The 17,093-nt window shown below is 47.4% G+C and overlaps 1 protein-coding gene across 1 annotated transcript in view; it reads right to left on the bottom strand.

Moving 5' to 3' along the window:
- Nucleotides 1–17,093, bottom strand: part of PIK3R2 (phosphoinositide-3-kinase regulatory subunit 2) — a 486,396-nt gene that overhangs the window by 172,286 nt on the left and 297,017 nt on the right. The gene's annotated exons all lie outside the window — the stretch shown is intronic.

The following is a 17,093-nucleotide window of genomic DNA, read 5'->3' as shown; positions in this document are numbered from 1 at the left end:
TAAGACATGTTCATCAGTTCTGTAATGATTTGCTAGCGTTCCATGCCACAAATGCCATGATTGTGTCTAAGTGATTTATGTAGAACAAAACTAGCTTAAAAAAAGTAGGAGTACTGTGCAACCAAGGGCATGGAAGATCGTGTTTGCATGTGTGTGGGCACGGGGTTAGGAGGTGGAGGATTGTCTTGCCAGTCAATGGTTCTCTTTCTTTGGTGAAGTGTTCCTCGACGAACAGGCTACACTGAACCTTTGTGGTTGCCTTCCAGGCGCTTTCACCTATTTGTTCCTCGGGTCTAGGGCAGACCTTCATGCAACCTTACCTTACAGCTGCTCGGCAAGATCCTGAGTGAATGCATTGAAGGGTGCCAGACTGACGACTGATGCTCTTGGTACCCTACTGATCACCACCATTTCCTCAGAAGGGGCTCAGTTCAGGTCCTACTGCTATCACTCGGATCTTGATGTAGTTTACAGTAGCAGAATCCCAGCTCAAGGCTGTTCATATTTTCTGTTCTTCTGTACAGCTCACGTCCATGGATAGAAAGAAATTGAATGAGAACGGTCGAAGTAAGTATGTCTAGCAGGGTAACACCCCGAGCCATTTGGAGGGAACAGATTCTGTGGCTCACTGTTTCAGAAGCACGGTTCGCCTGGTGATTTCAATACGTTATTTTGAGTGCATATTGCAATAATGTGAACTACGAACTAACAAATGTGAAGTGAAATAAAGTGCTTCATGATCTGAATGTCCACTTTATATAATAGTACCTAGATAATCAAAACTGCAAACCTGTTCTTATGCACTCATTTTTACTCTTTTAGGGCTTGAGTCCCAACGTCTCTGCAGCTGCTGGAGCGGTCCTGCCGAGCTGCCGGCACCAGAAAGAAATATCCCTGATCTTCGACTACTGCGAAACCCTTGTTGCAGCTTTTTTAATATAGCGCGGCAATCTGTGTGCTCAACAGCCCACTTTACCAGCAGCTGCTGCTCTAGCACCGTGGTGCCGGTGTGAACGTGGAGCGCCTCGTCTCCGTGGCTTACCCTCCTTCAACATCAAGTCTGTACCCCCTTCGCCCTGCTAAAATGGCTGCTGCACTTTTGCGTGTCTGAACAATGTCGTTCTTGAGTGTTTACATGGTAGCTAAGCAACCGCCTACAACGCTGCCGATTTGATTCGATTGGCCTCCGCCAGCTGGTCGGAAGCAGGCCCTCAGTCAAAGGCCCTGTCCCGAGCCTGTCGGAGCTGGGAGGAACGCGCCATATTTCCAATACGTGTTCAGTTCCACTTCTCCGGCACTTCCGGTGCCATACTTGCTCTGTGTCTGCTTCTGCCTCTTAGACCCATTGCCATAGAGTGCTCCCACTGCTTGTCTGCACCAGCTATCTCAACGGTGCTCACAACTTACCTCGCCAAACATTTTGCAGCTACAGTCCTTTATCTCACTGTGTGCAAAATCTCTGCGATCAGTAATCATCTAGGACTTAACAGGCACATCGACCACGTATGCCCGCAACGTCGACTTGCCCCCTGCTAACACTAAGGTACTCTTTTGCTGTTACTCAGTTTGCCTTGCATAGGTTCACTGAGCACATTATTGCAGGTCTGGTTGCTGTAGCCACCTCTCCTCTATCCTCTCTCAGCTGGTCGGATCCCTGCTCCTCAATAGCTGGTGCAACTACACCTTTTCTCGCAAAAGAGTTGCCCAGCCAAGATGAGATCCTATTACCAGCTATGATTGCCGTATAATGATCCTAGTGCCTATGGGTCCCTGTCCTCCGGCACATTGTTTTCGCATGGCATTTGACCCACCTAGCGTCTAGTCGCCCGTATAAAGGCCTTACTGTGCCTCTCAAAGACGCCTTTTTTCAACCCACCCTTTCCCATGACTATATTTTTGCAATTCATGCACAGTTTACTTGTTAGGTTTCGCTGCCACTGCTAAATCTTTCATAGCACAGATTTTCACTGCCTCACAAAGTTGCTTACTTAATACTGTATACGCTGCTGCTGCACAATTTTCTAGAATATTCCAGTGATGCACTCTTTGCCTATTTACTGTATATTTTGTATACATATGTACTCCTGGATGCTGCATCTCTTGGTCATAAGTAATGCGTTACCCTGCAAATTTCAATTATTAACTGCTTCCTGCCTTTGTACTGTAGCATTATTTGTTTAGACTCCTCGCTAATCACTCTTTTAGCCATACATGTACTGTAGTATATTGTAATTATGTACCCGCTGATAACTGTCGAGTGATCTCGCAATTCAGCTAACTCACCCATGTATGACAACTCTGGACACTCCTGCGAGTTCGGCAGACTGTTTAGCCTGTTCCAACTATTGGGCCCCTGTGATCCTAGACCATCTCCAACTCTTAATTTGCAGCCTTCCCGACATCCTAGCATGCTAAACTAACTGAATAGTATCCAAGTCACCCAAATGACCCTAGCATAACACTTACAGTGGCAAGTCATGTTCATGTTCCTCCCAATTATATTGTACCTTCCAATCTTGCTCAGCTCCATGCTCCTGCCTACTATGGCCACTTAAGATAGTAGTAATAACCAACTGCCACCTACCTCTGACCTTGGCACTACGCCTAGGACTGCAAGCATTTCTCTATGTCCCTGAGTTTACCATCATCTGACAGTATACCACCCTCAGCATTCCTACCCTCCTGCCTTCAAGTAATATCCAAACCTATGCTCACTACACCATCTACGCCAAATAATCCTTCTCATCACACCGGCCCAATGGATCGAAGATTTGCCACAAGACCTACACCCAACCAACCATGCTCACTGAAAAGTAGGAACTCAAAACTAGGCTCCAGATTTTCACCAGCTCACTCCTCACCTAACTCCAAAAACACCACCACCGCTAAAGATCTTACCACAAGAATAAAAGTAGCTGACACTACAAATAATACAGTAAATAACGTTTCCCGCCTAGTGAAAACACCTCCCTCATAAAAAGTAATCTGAACAGTGCTACCACTGCGATCAAGTGTGCACTCATTAACGCCAGATCCTTGCCAGCACACGCATTAGATAATGCTGTTCTCATAACATCGCATGACCTGGACTTTTTAGCAATTACAGAGACCTGGCTTCATGCTGCGGCAGGGCTCTCACTCCCTCTTGCCATTCAAGAGATGTACTCCATCACCAGTCTTGACAGAGATTCAAATTGAGCCAAAGGCGGGGGAGTCACCTTTATTGCTAAAACGACTCTAGGCCTTAGGCCTATACCAAGTAAATCTTTTCCGTCAGCAGATCTATTGTCCATTAAGTTACCCATCTCAGCATCCGAACGATTACCATCCACCTCATATATAGACCTCATAGGCCTCCATTTACCTTTGAAGAAGACACTACTCTCCTCCTCACTGCCAACACTAAGCCAGGTTCACAAAGTATACTAATGGGAGATCTGAACCTAGGCTTTTAGGACTAGAAAGATGTCAATGAGTTAGCCCTCATCAATACCATTTCAGAATTAGGCTTTCTACATCACATCACTAAGCCCACACACAACAAAGGAAGGACACTAGATTGGCTTGCTGACCTCAATTGTGACACAAATACCCTCTCCAACACTGTGCGCCTGGTCAGACCACCACCTTATCTTATTCACCACAAAGGAAGGTAATCATCTTGACCATCAGAACCTTCTTTCTCCACCTATGTGCACGAGGACGAACCGCAACGTAACAGTTGAGAAACTACTATCTTTGTTACAGACGCTTCTAATTCAGTGTTACTCCATCAGTGAATTCCTGGTTATCAGATCTTCCAATTACAAATTCAGACTTCTCAATGGACTGCCTCTGCCTGTTCCCTTGCTACTCATCTACCCCTGCTCAACACGGACCGCCTCCATCCCATCATCCTGGTTCGTCGCCTGCTTGTCATCGAGCTATCCTCTCAGACGGCATTTGCCTGGTTGTGCATTTCCAGGGATCGGATCGCACTTCATACATGCTGTTTTCGGAGTCACCTGTTAGCAGACACTCTACCCATTCTTTTTGCCATTCCGTCTGGCATCTGCGCTCTACTACGAGCATACTGAAGACAGTAGGTAAACTCCCTCTGTGTTACTGTCTTGCCTTATCTATTATTATTTTGCTACTAGTGGACCAAGCTGACCCTAAGGAACCAACCATTTGTCCATTCTGCAACCGGCCTTGTGGAACCTGCTCCTCTAAATTGACTTAACAGTGACTTGTGTTTCAGCGGCTTGTGGGTTTTAAACTACTTGTGCAATTCTGGATGCTCTCCTGTTCTTTTGCACCAACCCAGCTCTAGCTGTGCTCCGCGTGCCGTCCGGGCAGTATTCCTTTACTAACCTTCCCATTTTTTATTTTACAGTCGTTTTTCTAAATCTAATCTACACTGTATCCTTCATTCCCTTCAGGGTAAGCCTTCCTTCTTGACAGCTCATAAGGGTTTCCTGTATTACTTGTGTTTAGTAATTAGTCCTCCTTTTCCCCTAGGGATTGGTTCCTCCAGTACCTTCCATTCACATACCATTTTCAGCTCCAGTTCAAGATTTTAAGGTATACTCATCGCTATTAGGAGTACTGATAAAAGCATTGTCTCCTTGCTACGCTAATCAGTTTCTTCTTTCCTTTACAGTCTTGGCGCAGCAGTGTGGTATCCCGCTCTTTTGGGTAATATACACCTCGGTCTGTTATTACATAAACAGCAGAGGGGTTTATTGCATTAAAGAGAACCTGGAGTTGAGGCGGCCTGGTTCTGGTTACCTTCCTGTATTGGGAAGTTATACCAGCTTGGGCTGAACAATACGCCAGAGCAGCTCCACTTATCTGTGAATCAAGGGTCGCGCAACGCCCTGGCCAGTTCAGCCCGCTGGTGAGTAACAACTCCCTTAATGCATCTTTTGAAACAAGCATAGACTCCAACAACTTAAAAGATGCGTGGGTCCTTCCCTTGCTATAAAAAAAAAAGAAAAAAGAAAAGACTAGACCCAAACATCCCCACAAACTACAGACCAATCACTACAGTACCATTTCTACTGAAAATACTGGACAGAGCAGCCTACCTGCAGATTCAAGAACATCTAGAAATAAATAATCTCCTAGGTCTCAGGCAATAAGGCTTTACCCAGACACGGTACAGAAACGGCTCGGACCACAAGACACAAATTGAAGCAATGGGAGCAGACAAAGAAGGCTACTATATGTTAAACAAACAGATAGGTTTTCAATTTTTTCTGAACTCCAGCAAAGTTTTAGCTTTCCTGATTTCATATGGTAGGGCATTCCAGGCTTAAGGCCCTGCATGAGAAAAATGTCTGTCGCCCCAAGTAGCAAATTTTGAATGGGGAACAACCAACAATTTTTGCTTGGATGAGTGCAAACAGCGTTCCGGTTGATAAGCCGGGATTCATGATCCCAAGCATCTCGGAGATGTTCCTTGGATGCCCCCAAAATTTAGAGGGTTTTAAACAGTACCCTTTGTTGCACAGTTTTGGACTCCGCCCCTGCTCCCTGCCTTCACAGATACTCCGGAACATCGGCAGGGCATACAAAGTTTTCTCCGGGATTGCGAGATAGGAGAGCATCTGGACAGGGAGTAAATCAGCTGAGTTTTGAGCAACCTGTAAACACTGCACTTGCTACTTAGGGATACCCATGAGTAATGTGTTACAGTAGTTGAGCCTGGAATCCCAACTAATGAACGCCCCCACTCACAATAAGGGTAGAACATTAGATTGGATCCTCTTGCTCAACACTGCCATCGCCATTGACTCCATCTCTCTCCTAGACTGGACAGACCATTACATTATCAAGTTCCCGCTTAGCTCTGATGAACCCTGTCCCATCAAACCGAAGGTAACCAACACCTATGAAACTAGAAATCCCTGCAAGCTCACTCCTGAAAATCTTACTCATTGCTCAGCAAAATGCTAGATGCTCTGCCTATCTCTAGTGACAACCCTTGCCTCCTAGCAGATGCATATCACAACTGCCTCACCTCTACTGTAAATGGCATAACTCCCCTAACTACTAAAACAAAACTCACTAACAAACTATCGTGCTTTTGGTTCAATGATGACCTAGTCCTACTTAGGAGAAATAAACGTGCCCTTCAACATGGCCACAGGAGACATCCCACCACAGAGTCTGCTAAAGCCCTTCAGGCGGCAAACGAATCCTACAAAACAGCCATCATCACGCATAAAGCCAATGCCTATAATGCTCGCATTAACAACGCTGCCTCCGATTCCAAAGAACCCTTCTCCATCCTGAGAGAGTTGGAAAACCCCACCCCGTCTCCAATCCCTACTAATTCCAGCAAAGAATGGTGTACCACGATTCAAGATGCCATAGCTGCCAAGATCAACCTCCTCCAAAATAAAATAACTAAAAAGCAACTACTAGCTGACAAATCCACCACTGATAACCTCATCGTGGGCTCAATTGTGAACACCAACCCACAGTTCTTCACTCCAGTATCCCAAGAATTAGCGTTTGACACCATATCCAAACTCAAAGCTTCCAACTGCAAAGGAGATTCCGTCCCAGCGCAAGAAGTCAAATCATGCGTCCACACACTCACTCCCATCATAACCAATTTTGTTCCTTTAAGGCTAAGCTAGTCCCAGCCAGTATTAAAGAAGCCTGGGTTACACCACTGCTAAAAAAAAAAAACTCCCTAGATCCTACTGTACCCACTATCGGCCCATAACAGTCCTGTTTTTACTTAAAATTCTTGACAAAATAGCCTGCAACCAAGTCCATGCCCATGCCCATCTGGAACACAACCAGCTCTTGGGCACTAGACAATCTGGCTTCAGGCCCAAACACAGCCCAACCACAACCACAGCACGGAAACTGCCCTGCTGGATTTAAAAATCCAGATGGATACTATCATGGATACACAGGCAAACTTTGCATTATCCTTTTGTTGGACCCTTCAGCAATTCGACCTTGTGCCTCACAAACTCTGCACCACCGTAGCTAAAGATTTTAATTTCTCTACTGCTGCCACATTGTGGATTAAATAGTTCCTAGCCAAACGAACCTCCAGAGTCCCTATAGTTAAAGAAGCGCAGACCCCATTCCAGTCCCTATTGGAGTACCCCAAGGCTCTTGCCTCTCCCCTATTCTTTATAATGCATACACAAAGCTGCTATTCTCAGCTTCAGACGATATGGGTGTCATACACTAACTTTGCAGATGACACCCAGATCATTCCACTCTCTAGGAACTACACTACACTAGCCATTAACAAAATCTATGCCATAATACCAAACTGGATGGCACTTAATAGCCTCTGCCTCAATGATGAGAAAACAGATTGTTATCATACCAGTCTAAAATAGTTGTACTCCACTCCAACTACTCCTCCATTAATATTGATGGTACCATGATACCTGTTCTGAAGCAAGTAAAAACGTTAGGAGTCTATTTTGATGCAAACCTCACAATGACCAAGCATATCAGTACTCTGTCTTCATCCACCTCCTACACCGCCAAACTAACTGCCCCAAGCTGTCAGTTCCTGACTCCCACCAACTGCATCATATTGGCTAGGGCTCTGATTTTATCAAAACCGACTATTGCAATATATTGCTAGTCTGTACCTCTACCGCCAACATCAAAATATTTTAACTAATACAAAACAAAGCTCTACAAGCCGCCCTAGGAATCAGAAAATATGATCATATCTCTAAGACCAGAAGAGAGCATCATTGGCTGCCTATTGAAGCCAGAGTTATTTTCAAAATTCTACATCACCTTGAAATGCCTCAAAGAAAAAGCCCCTACCTAGCTGAATAGGGCCATAGCCAAAAAAAAAAAAAAACCTTGAGATCCAACAACCAACTACTCTTAGAAATGCCCCGTTATAGAAACACTAGAGCAGGGGGCAGTAGTTTCCATTACCTAGCTCCCAAACCTTGTAACTCCCTCCCATTGAGCATCAAACAAGGAGGAAACTTTCACAGGCTTTAAAAAAAAAGTCCTAAAAATCTGGTTATTTAATCAATACTAACACAGCAGCCACCTTAGAACTTGTAAATAACTATTGCATCATTTTTGTACTTTGTCTTCTGTAAATATTATGTATCCTGTATCACTGTCTCTACTTTGTAATGGCTCCTGACTAAATGCCTAAATTAAGCTGTCTGTAACCTCGCCGTGACACGCAAGTGTTTGGGCGTGTAACAAATGCAATGAATAAAATAAATAAATGTATCAAGGCCCCGACCACCATGGCACGATCTTTAGATGAAATCAGTGGTAACACTGGCTTTGACAGTCTGAGCTGATAATATACAGACTTAACTGTATTGTTTATCTGCTGGTTGCAACTAAGGTCTGCCTGCCAAGTGCAACCAAGATTTCTAACGTTTGAGGCAATGGATGTCTGTGCCTCAAAAAGCTCAGGACAAGGCACTTATGACAAGGTAGTAGCCATTTTTTTCAACCAAACTGATTAATTTCTGTTTTCTTATGATTGAGCTGGAGTTTACTGACAGCCATCCAGCTCTTATTACTGGCACAAGCCAATATCCTCTGTATGGCTTCCTTAGGTTTGGTCAGCCGTACACAGATCTGTGTGTCGTCGGTATAAGAATGATAAAATAATCCAAATTCAGCAAAAATGTTAAAAAAAGGGGCAAATGTAAAAGTTAAAAAGTAATGGTGACAAGGACGATCCCTGAGGGACTCCATATCTAACTGCCAGGAACTTTGAGATAAAGGGCACCAACTTAACCTGTTGACAGCGATCACTTAAAAAGGAAGTAACCCACTTCAGGGAGGCATTCGAGATCTGGCCCGTATCAGAGAGTCTAGAGATGAGAATCTTAAAGTCAACGGTATCAAATGCCACAGAGAGGTCTAGCATGACTAACATGCTGAGATCACCCTCATCGGCTACCTTCAAGATATCATTCCAGACGGATAGTAATGCTGTCTCGGTCCCATGACCTCGTCTAAAACCAGTTTGATACACATCCAAAATATTCTGTTCCTCCAAATAAGCCTGTAATTGGATTGTAATAATCTTTTCCAAAATCTTGGCCAGACATTATAGGCCTACAATGGGACGATAATTCGAATAGACCTTACAATACAAAGTATCTTTCTGTGGCCAGCAAAAGTTTAATATACAACCCTTTTATCTCGATCGGAATGCAGCCTTGTGCTAATGAAGTTTATAATGGCTAACAGGTGTGCTTAACACTTCCACATGTTTTCTTACTGGATATGCCGGGATCGGGTCATAATTATAGTTGGTGGGTTTTAATTTGGAGAGAAGAGTGCTAATCAAATCCAATTCCACCGATTTAAAGTCGAACTTGGAGCTCGATGAGTCTGGCTCAGGCCCTGTATTTTATGAGAGGAAAGGAACTTTGTGTTTTATTACGGTACACCAGACCCTCGGAAATAAACAGACTTTGGTACATAGAGACTTGGGCACAGAAGGCCCCGATGCTGGTAATGGAACTATTTCTTCGTGCCGAAGAAGCCAGAGTATGTGCTTTGCTCTAGTGAACTGCCTTGTCCTGTGGGGAAGGGCGGCCAATGGCCTGAACATCCTGAAATAGAATTTTGTGAACAATTTATTTAGCGGCAAGGATTGGTAATCATTTATTTTAGTATAGGCCCTTTTATTTTGATAAGACTCAACTAGGACTGCATTATTATTTGATGGTCGTAGCTTGCTTGCATCTGTAGATTTAGGATTACATAGGCGTTTATCTCACCCTTGTTGTAGTTCAATAGACACACTTGAACTGTGGTCACTTGTGTCCGTTACTGTTGATACCATGCCTTGCTTACAAATCTGAGTGACAATAGACGTGAGGTAACCGGTATTCTTTCAGAAATACTGGAGCAATCTCTGGGTCTGTGGGGATGGTGGTTGAATGAATGGATGAGAGTCCACAGTCGTTTGAGTCCACTGAAAAGATACCTTGGAATTCCATGAAGACCTGTTTCGGCTTTTGTCTTTGCGCCTCGGTCTCACATGCATCAGCAAAATTGATCCTTTCCAACGGCCATCTGCTTGAAACCTGGAAAGACCTCGGGCTTGGCAATTTCAGCAGCATCCTCCAATTGGGTGGAGAGATCTCTTTTGATGGTGTTGCCCTGGACATTAGGTTCCAGGGATTTGAGGCAGTGGTCCTCGACTCTGAACACTAAGTCGTCCTCCCTCCTGATTTAACAGGTCACCTCGTCCACCCCATAGGGGCAGGGAGAGTACAACATGAAATTCCCCCATGCCTCAAAAATCTTTTCTGGAGGATTACCTCGCTGATGTCAAAACAGTCGTTTGGGATTGGTCCCATGATTTAATTACCTAAATCAATAGAATAATGTTGAGCATCAGCCGCCATTCTAATAAAGGTGTATGCACAGAAAGAACAAATAACTCTCTTATCTGGTAACGTTCTTTCGATGGGATGGTCCGACGACGTATTACATATCTATGACAGTAATCACCACAGCTGTGCTGCTTTGCAAAGTCTTTCGCCGTCTGCGTCCTGCATCGATGACGTCAATACGGCAACCTAAAGGACCTCCTCCGACAGCTGACGTCACCAGATGTTATAAGTAGGACGCCCGAAGCCTCAGTTGTAGTTTTTTCCCAGAACGTGCGGCACCAATCGTCTGCCAGTATGACCACGGAAAGCCTTGCGGAAATGTAAGCTGCAATTGCATAAGAAATTCTGTAGCAGGGAAGGCAGGGAAGGAGCGATATGGAATACGTCGTCGGACCATCCCATCGAAAGAATGTTACCAGGTAAGAGTAACTTGTTCTTCGAGGGGATTGGGTCCTCGACATATTCCATATCTATGACAGACTCCCAAAGCAGTACCAACGTAAGGAGGTGGGAAAAGAATTTAGCAAAAGAAATTTAGAATGCCCAAACAAATTGCAGAGCAAAAGGCCAGATCCTGCCCACGGATGGAATCAAAGGAGTAGTGACGTACAAACGTATGGACCGAAGCCCAGGTGGCTGCATCACAGATGTTACGAATAGGAATACCCCTGTGTAGGGCAGTAGAGGCAGCCATACCCCTGGTAGAATGGGCCCGCAAGTCGACCGGTGGGTCCTTACCCGCCAAGCGGTAACACTCAGATAGCAAAAATAATCCAGCGAGACAGTCTGTTTCGTCACAGCTTGTCCCAAACGCTTTCCAGAGTAACCAATGAAGAGTTGATCGTCCACTCTGACCCGGGACATGCGTGAAATATAAAAGCTTAACGCTCTCCTAGGATCCAGCCTATGGAGCCTCTCCTCGTCCTTACCAGGATGTGGAGGAGGATAAAACGCTGGAAGAACAACCTCCTGGCCTAAATGAAATTCCGACACCACCTTCGGAAGAAAGGAAGGACGAACTCAAGGACAACCCTGTCCTTATGAAACACAGTGAAGGGTGGCTTAACTGAAAGTGCCTGTAACTCACTCCCCTCTGCGAGCGGAAGTGACTGCAACCAAAAATACAGTTTTAAGAGTTAAACAGTCTCAAAGGGCATGAATGCAAAAGCTCAAACGGAGCACCCATCAGAAACTTGAGAACAAGGTTCAAATCCCAACCGGGCACCTAGAATGGTGACGGAGGGAACACAATAGTGAGCCCTTTTAGAAACTGAGAAATTAAAGGAATTTTAAAATAGGAACACTCTTCAGACGAGCACTTAAATATGGACAGTGCCGCCAGGTAACCTTTAACGGTACCCACTTGCAAGCCCCTGTGGGCCAAAGAAAGCAAAAAAGACAGAACCATGGGAATGTCACATGCAAAAGGTTCCACATTCTTAACCCTGCACCAGTCGCAGAACTTACGGCAACGGTACAGGGACTTTGTTGCGGGCTGTCTGGCTGAGAGCAACACCTCCATCACGTCTTCAGGGAGGTCCCAATCCTTATACCTCAACCTTTCAGAAACCAAGCGTGAAGGTTGAGGGATCTGACCTCTGGATGGAGAACCTGACCACCCCTCCCGTAAGAACAGATCGTCTTGGTAGGGAAGACGACATGGAGGGTAGATGGACAAGTCAAGAAGGTCTGGGTACCACGTTCTCCAGGCCCATGCCGGAGCAATGAGGATCATCCGGGAACCGAACCTCCGTAACCTCCCCAGTACTTGTGGGATGACGGGGACTGGAGGAACCGCGTACAGCAGTGTGAATGACCACTCCACCACAAACGCGTCTCCTAAGGATCCTTTTGGAGGAAATTCCCACAAGCAAAACCTCTCGCACTTCCGGTTGAGACTGGAGGCGAAGAGATCCGCTTGAGGGGTCCCCCAAAGGGCGAAGATCTCCAGGAGAATCTCCTGAGCCAACTCCCACTCGTGAGAGATTGCCTGCTCAGAGCGTCCGCCATCTCGTTTTCGTCTCAGGCCAGATGAACTGCCAAGATCGAAATGTCCTGCTTGATTGCCCAGAACCAGAGCTGCATCGCCTCCCTGCACAGAGGAAGTGACCCTGCCCCCTCTTTTTGTTGAGGTAGTGCATGGCCACCGTGTTGTCCGTCAGTATCAGGACATTCTTCCCTCGCTCAGTCGGCAGAAAAGCGTTCAGGGCTAGCCTGACGGCCCTCAGCTCCAAGAGATTGATATGGAGTCTGGACTCTGACGGAGACCAACGACCGCCGACTGTCAACTCGTTGGCATGAGCTCCCCATCCCGTGAGGGATGCGTCCGTCACGATCGTCGCCTCCGGCCACGGTAGCCAAAATGGAGCCCCCTTCATCAGATTGTCTTCGATGGCCCACCACAGAAGATCCTGGGTGACCGAGGACGGCACCTGAACATGGTCCGACAACCTGCCGGAGGACAGACCACTGGAGCTTGAGTGCCCATTGCAAAGATCTCATCCTCAACCTGGTCTCTGGCACCAGAAGAATGCAGTATGCCATGAGGCTGAGCAATCTCAAGAACTCGAACGCTGGGAGACTCTGGGCAAGCTGAAACTTGTGCACCATCTGCTGAATGTGATGAGCCCTCGCCTGGGGAAGAAAACACTGCCCCAGGGACGTGTCGAGCACAGCTCCGATGTACTGGAGCTTCTGAGTTGGTGTCAAATGGGACTTCTTTAAATTGAGGGAGAAGCCCAGCTTGTGGAGGGAGTGGCAGGTGACTGACGGATGATCCAGGACTTGCTTGGGAGAGCACGCCCTGATCAACCAATCGTCCAGGTAGGGGTAGACGTGAATCCCCCCCCCCCTTTTCTGAGGTGCGCTGCCACCACTACAATGAGCTTGGTGAAGACCCTCGGGGCGGAGGTCAATCCGAACGGCAGGACCCGAAACTGAAAGTGTGACTCGCCAACCACGAACCTCAGGTACTTCTTGTGCTTTGGATGTATCAGCACATGAAAATAAGCGTCCTTGATGTCGAGAGACGGCAACCAGTCCTGAAGTTGAAGGGCCTGGAGGAATTGAGAGAGAGTAACCATCTTGAACTTGTCCTTCCTGAGGAGTTTGTTCAAACCGCGCAAGTCCATGATGGGTCTCAAACCCTCGTCTTTCTTGGAAATCAAAAAATAAGGGGAGTACCATCCCTGGTTCCTCTCTGCTACAGGCACCAGTTCTATGGCGCCTTTCTCCAGCAGGGATTGAATTTCCTGCGCAAGGAGCGGATCCGGACACTTCAAAGAGAGATTCCCCGGTGGATTGTCTTGAGGCCTCTGCCGGAAAGGAAGACAGTAGCCGTGGGTTATGATCTCCAGAACCCACCAAGTAATGGCGCGCCACTCTGCAAGATGCTGCGCCAGCCTTCCCCCAACCGGCGAACCATGGGACATGGCCTCATGACTGAGCTGAAGCGGCGTTGCCTGAGAGCAAAGAGGCAACGGCCCGAGCGGCCTTCGCACCTAGAGTACCTTGTTTTTCACCTCTGGCACTCTTACGGTGGCCCCTTTGACTTGCAGCTCCTCTCGCTTTACTAAAGGATGAGTAATAACGAAAGGAACGCCCCCCCTCCATTGCTGTCCCCTAGGATGAAAAGGAAGAGGTTGGCGGACTGCAGCGTCCAACGACTTTGCTGCAGCTTTGGAGGTCTGCAACCTCTCAAGGCTCTTGTCAGCCTTGCTGCCAAAAAGATTTATCATCATCAAAGGGCATGTTAAGGAGCCTGGCTTGCACATCAGGAGCAAACCCCGACTTCCTCAACCACGCAAACCTGCGTATCACGGTGCTCGCCGCCATGGACCGGCTGACACAGTCTGCCATGTTCAAACCCGACTGAACAAACTCACATGGCATCCTTGCCATCCTGAATAATGGCAAGAAAACCATCCCGTTCCTCCCCTTCGGGAATATGTTCAGCCGCTAAGGCAATACAGTTCCAGAGTGTGCGTGAAACGAAACAAGGCACATACGGAGTTGGCTGCCTGAAGCGCCATACCCCCTGAAGAAAACACTTTCTTCGCCCAGCCATCAAAACGCTTGTCGTCCCTATCAGGAGGGATGGTAGGGTACGAGGCCTGCTTAGCTGGGGCCGTAGCCACCTGCACATCCAAACTCTCTGGAGTGGAGTGCGTGGTCAAGTAGCAGGTGTCACTACTGGCTGGGCGGTATTTTCGCTGCAAAGACTTGTCCACTGCCAGGAGACTCTCCGGAGCAGTCCAAGCCGCTGCCACCCTTCTTTGCAGAGCCATATGGAATGGCAGTAGGTCAGTGGGTGGACCTTGATCGAGGATATCCATAAGGTCATCCTGCACAAAATCAACTGGGGGCGCCGACCACCCCAAGTAGTCTGTGACCCCGGACATAAGGCGCCGGTACAATGACTCGGCATGGGTGCCAGGCACAGGCCTACAGAACTCCACCTCTGGAGAGGTGTCCAGACCACTGGTGTCCTGCAGTGACTGATGCAAGTCCTCAATCTGGCTAGGACCAGAAAGAATCTCATCTGGTACCGTGTCCGGAACCAACCCATCTTCAGAACCCTCTTCCACCTCGGAAATATAATCCAAAGGCTGGAAAGTGGGCATTGAATAGGGGAGAAAGATGTTTTGCCTTGGCCAGAGCCTTTCTAGGGGGTTCCCCCGTGCCACTGGGTACCTCTGACACCACAGCCTCGAAAGGCGTTGAGGGCATCGAGCGAAATGGCGTTCACACAGAGCGCAGCGCCGACAACATCGACTGCTTCGACACAGGCCTCGAGGGCAGAGCCCCGAGCGTGTCCTTCGACATCCTGGGCGCCGATGGCGTTGACGACTTCCTCGGAGGCGGAACCTCGAGAGAGTCCGTCGACAACCTCGGCGCCACCGGCGTCGATGTCTTCTTCGAAGACTGCACAGGTGCACACAGGCTCGAGCATGTCGAGGACCGGGACCTGGAATGGGCATGACTGGAACGATTGCGCTTGTCCGAGCGGGACCTCTCCCGTGAATCGCACTGACCAGCCGAGCCCGAAGGCATACAAGCAGTGTCTCCATTACGGTCATGACTGACCCCTCTCGGAGGCACGGACAGACCGTAGCCCTACGATTCAAGAATCGCCAACATTTTCTTCCCGAAGGAAGCCCACTCCTCTGGAGAGGAACGCTTGGTGGGATAAGAAACCCGCCGACGGGCGGAGTCCTCGGAAGAGGACGGGGAAGGAGACCGATGACGGCGCTTTCGGGAGTGCCTTGAAGACGCAGAGGAGTGGCGGGACCCACACCCCCTAGACTTACAACTACGATGCGGAGAGTCGCCCCTCCAATCGTCTGTAGAAAGCCCAGTGGACCATGCCTTCCAGGGCTTGGACACCTTACCGCCCGACAGCTTCTTATGTTTCCCGCAAGGCCTTGGACGTAAGCGACTGGCAGTCGACACAATCATCCATGTCGTGGGCCTCCCCGAGGCACCAGAGGCAGGCGTTGTGCGAGTCCATCACCGACATCTTGGACCCGCAGTCCCCACACTTCTTGAAGCCCGGACGTGGGGTGGAAGAAGAGGAAGACATCCAGATAATACTTTACACAAAACGATCAGGTTTGAAGAACCGAAAAAACAGCAACTCCAAAGAGTCGAGGCGTGCCGAGATCTCCGAAGCGAACACGTTCGCGGAAAAAAAAGGAACTGAGGCTACGTATGTCGTGCGTCCTACTTATAACATCTGGTGACATCGGCCGTCGGAGGCGGTCCTCGAGGACGGCGTATCGACGCAGGACGCAGACACCGAAAGATTTTCCAAAGCAGCACAGCTGCAGTGATTACGGTCATAGATATGGAATACGTTGGAGGACCCAATCCCCTCGAAGTGATACTTTAAGCATCACTGTTATCCACTAATATTCAAATGAGTTAGAGGTCTACTAGAGGTGTCGGATTTAAATACAAACCTTGTTGTGGAAGATGGGAATTTAAATTTATATAGCCATACTGATGTTTGGGGTTATGTCCTCGCTTAATTTTGAGGGGAATATTGAACTGTCACATCTGTACTGGGATGATAACCTCTTCTCATCTTGGAACTTCCAAAAAACATTCCGCTCAGCCCAAATGCTGCTTTATGCAGTTGGTGTTGTCAAAGCCCATGGGGTTCCCCCCCAGTCGTGACCAGACTTTATTATTATTTTTTTAATTTATTTTATTGGCTTTTGGTACACAGTTAAAGAGGAAACATTGCTTATATTATACATTGATATCCCTTGGACATCCTTTCCAGCCTCCTCCCCAAAACCTCCCTAACCCCAACTTCCAGTAAAGTAACAAGAGCTAGAACTTGGTCACAGGGTCTTATTGACCAAATACCACATGTGTCCTGATCCGTATCTCTAGGTGTAATGCGCGCTTGGCAATCAATGTTTTTCTTGGTGATTCTTGTGCAATGTGACTTGACTGTTCCTCTAGTGCTGCACTTTCAAGGGGGCTTATCTGAGGAGATGAATAATTCCTGTATTATTGCGTTCCAGGCCGCTATTGACCAGGCTTTATTATTATTAGGTACAAATTGATTGCAAATCGATTGAGAATGTCATTGTCCAGATAAAAAGATGGAAGGGACATTTCTCATGACCGAATAATCATGTTCTATGCTTTAGTTGCCAACTGACATTTTTAGCATATGCCTGCTAGCCAAGAGATGTTTGTGATTTGGGGTGTGCA

The sequence above is a fragment of the Ambystoma mexicanum genome, chromosome 1p, assembly GCF_040938575.1.
Source record: "Ambystoma mexicanum isolate Mex_15411 chromosome 1p, UKY_AmexF1_1, whole genome shotgun sequence".
NCBI lineage: Eukaryota > Metazoa > Chordata > Amphibia > Caudata > Ambystomatidae > Ambystoma > Ambystoma mexicanum.
Note: the sequence above shows the minus strand (reverse complement) of the source record. Positions and strands in the feature narration are given on the sequence as shown.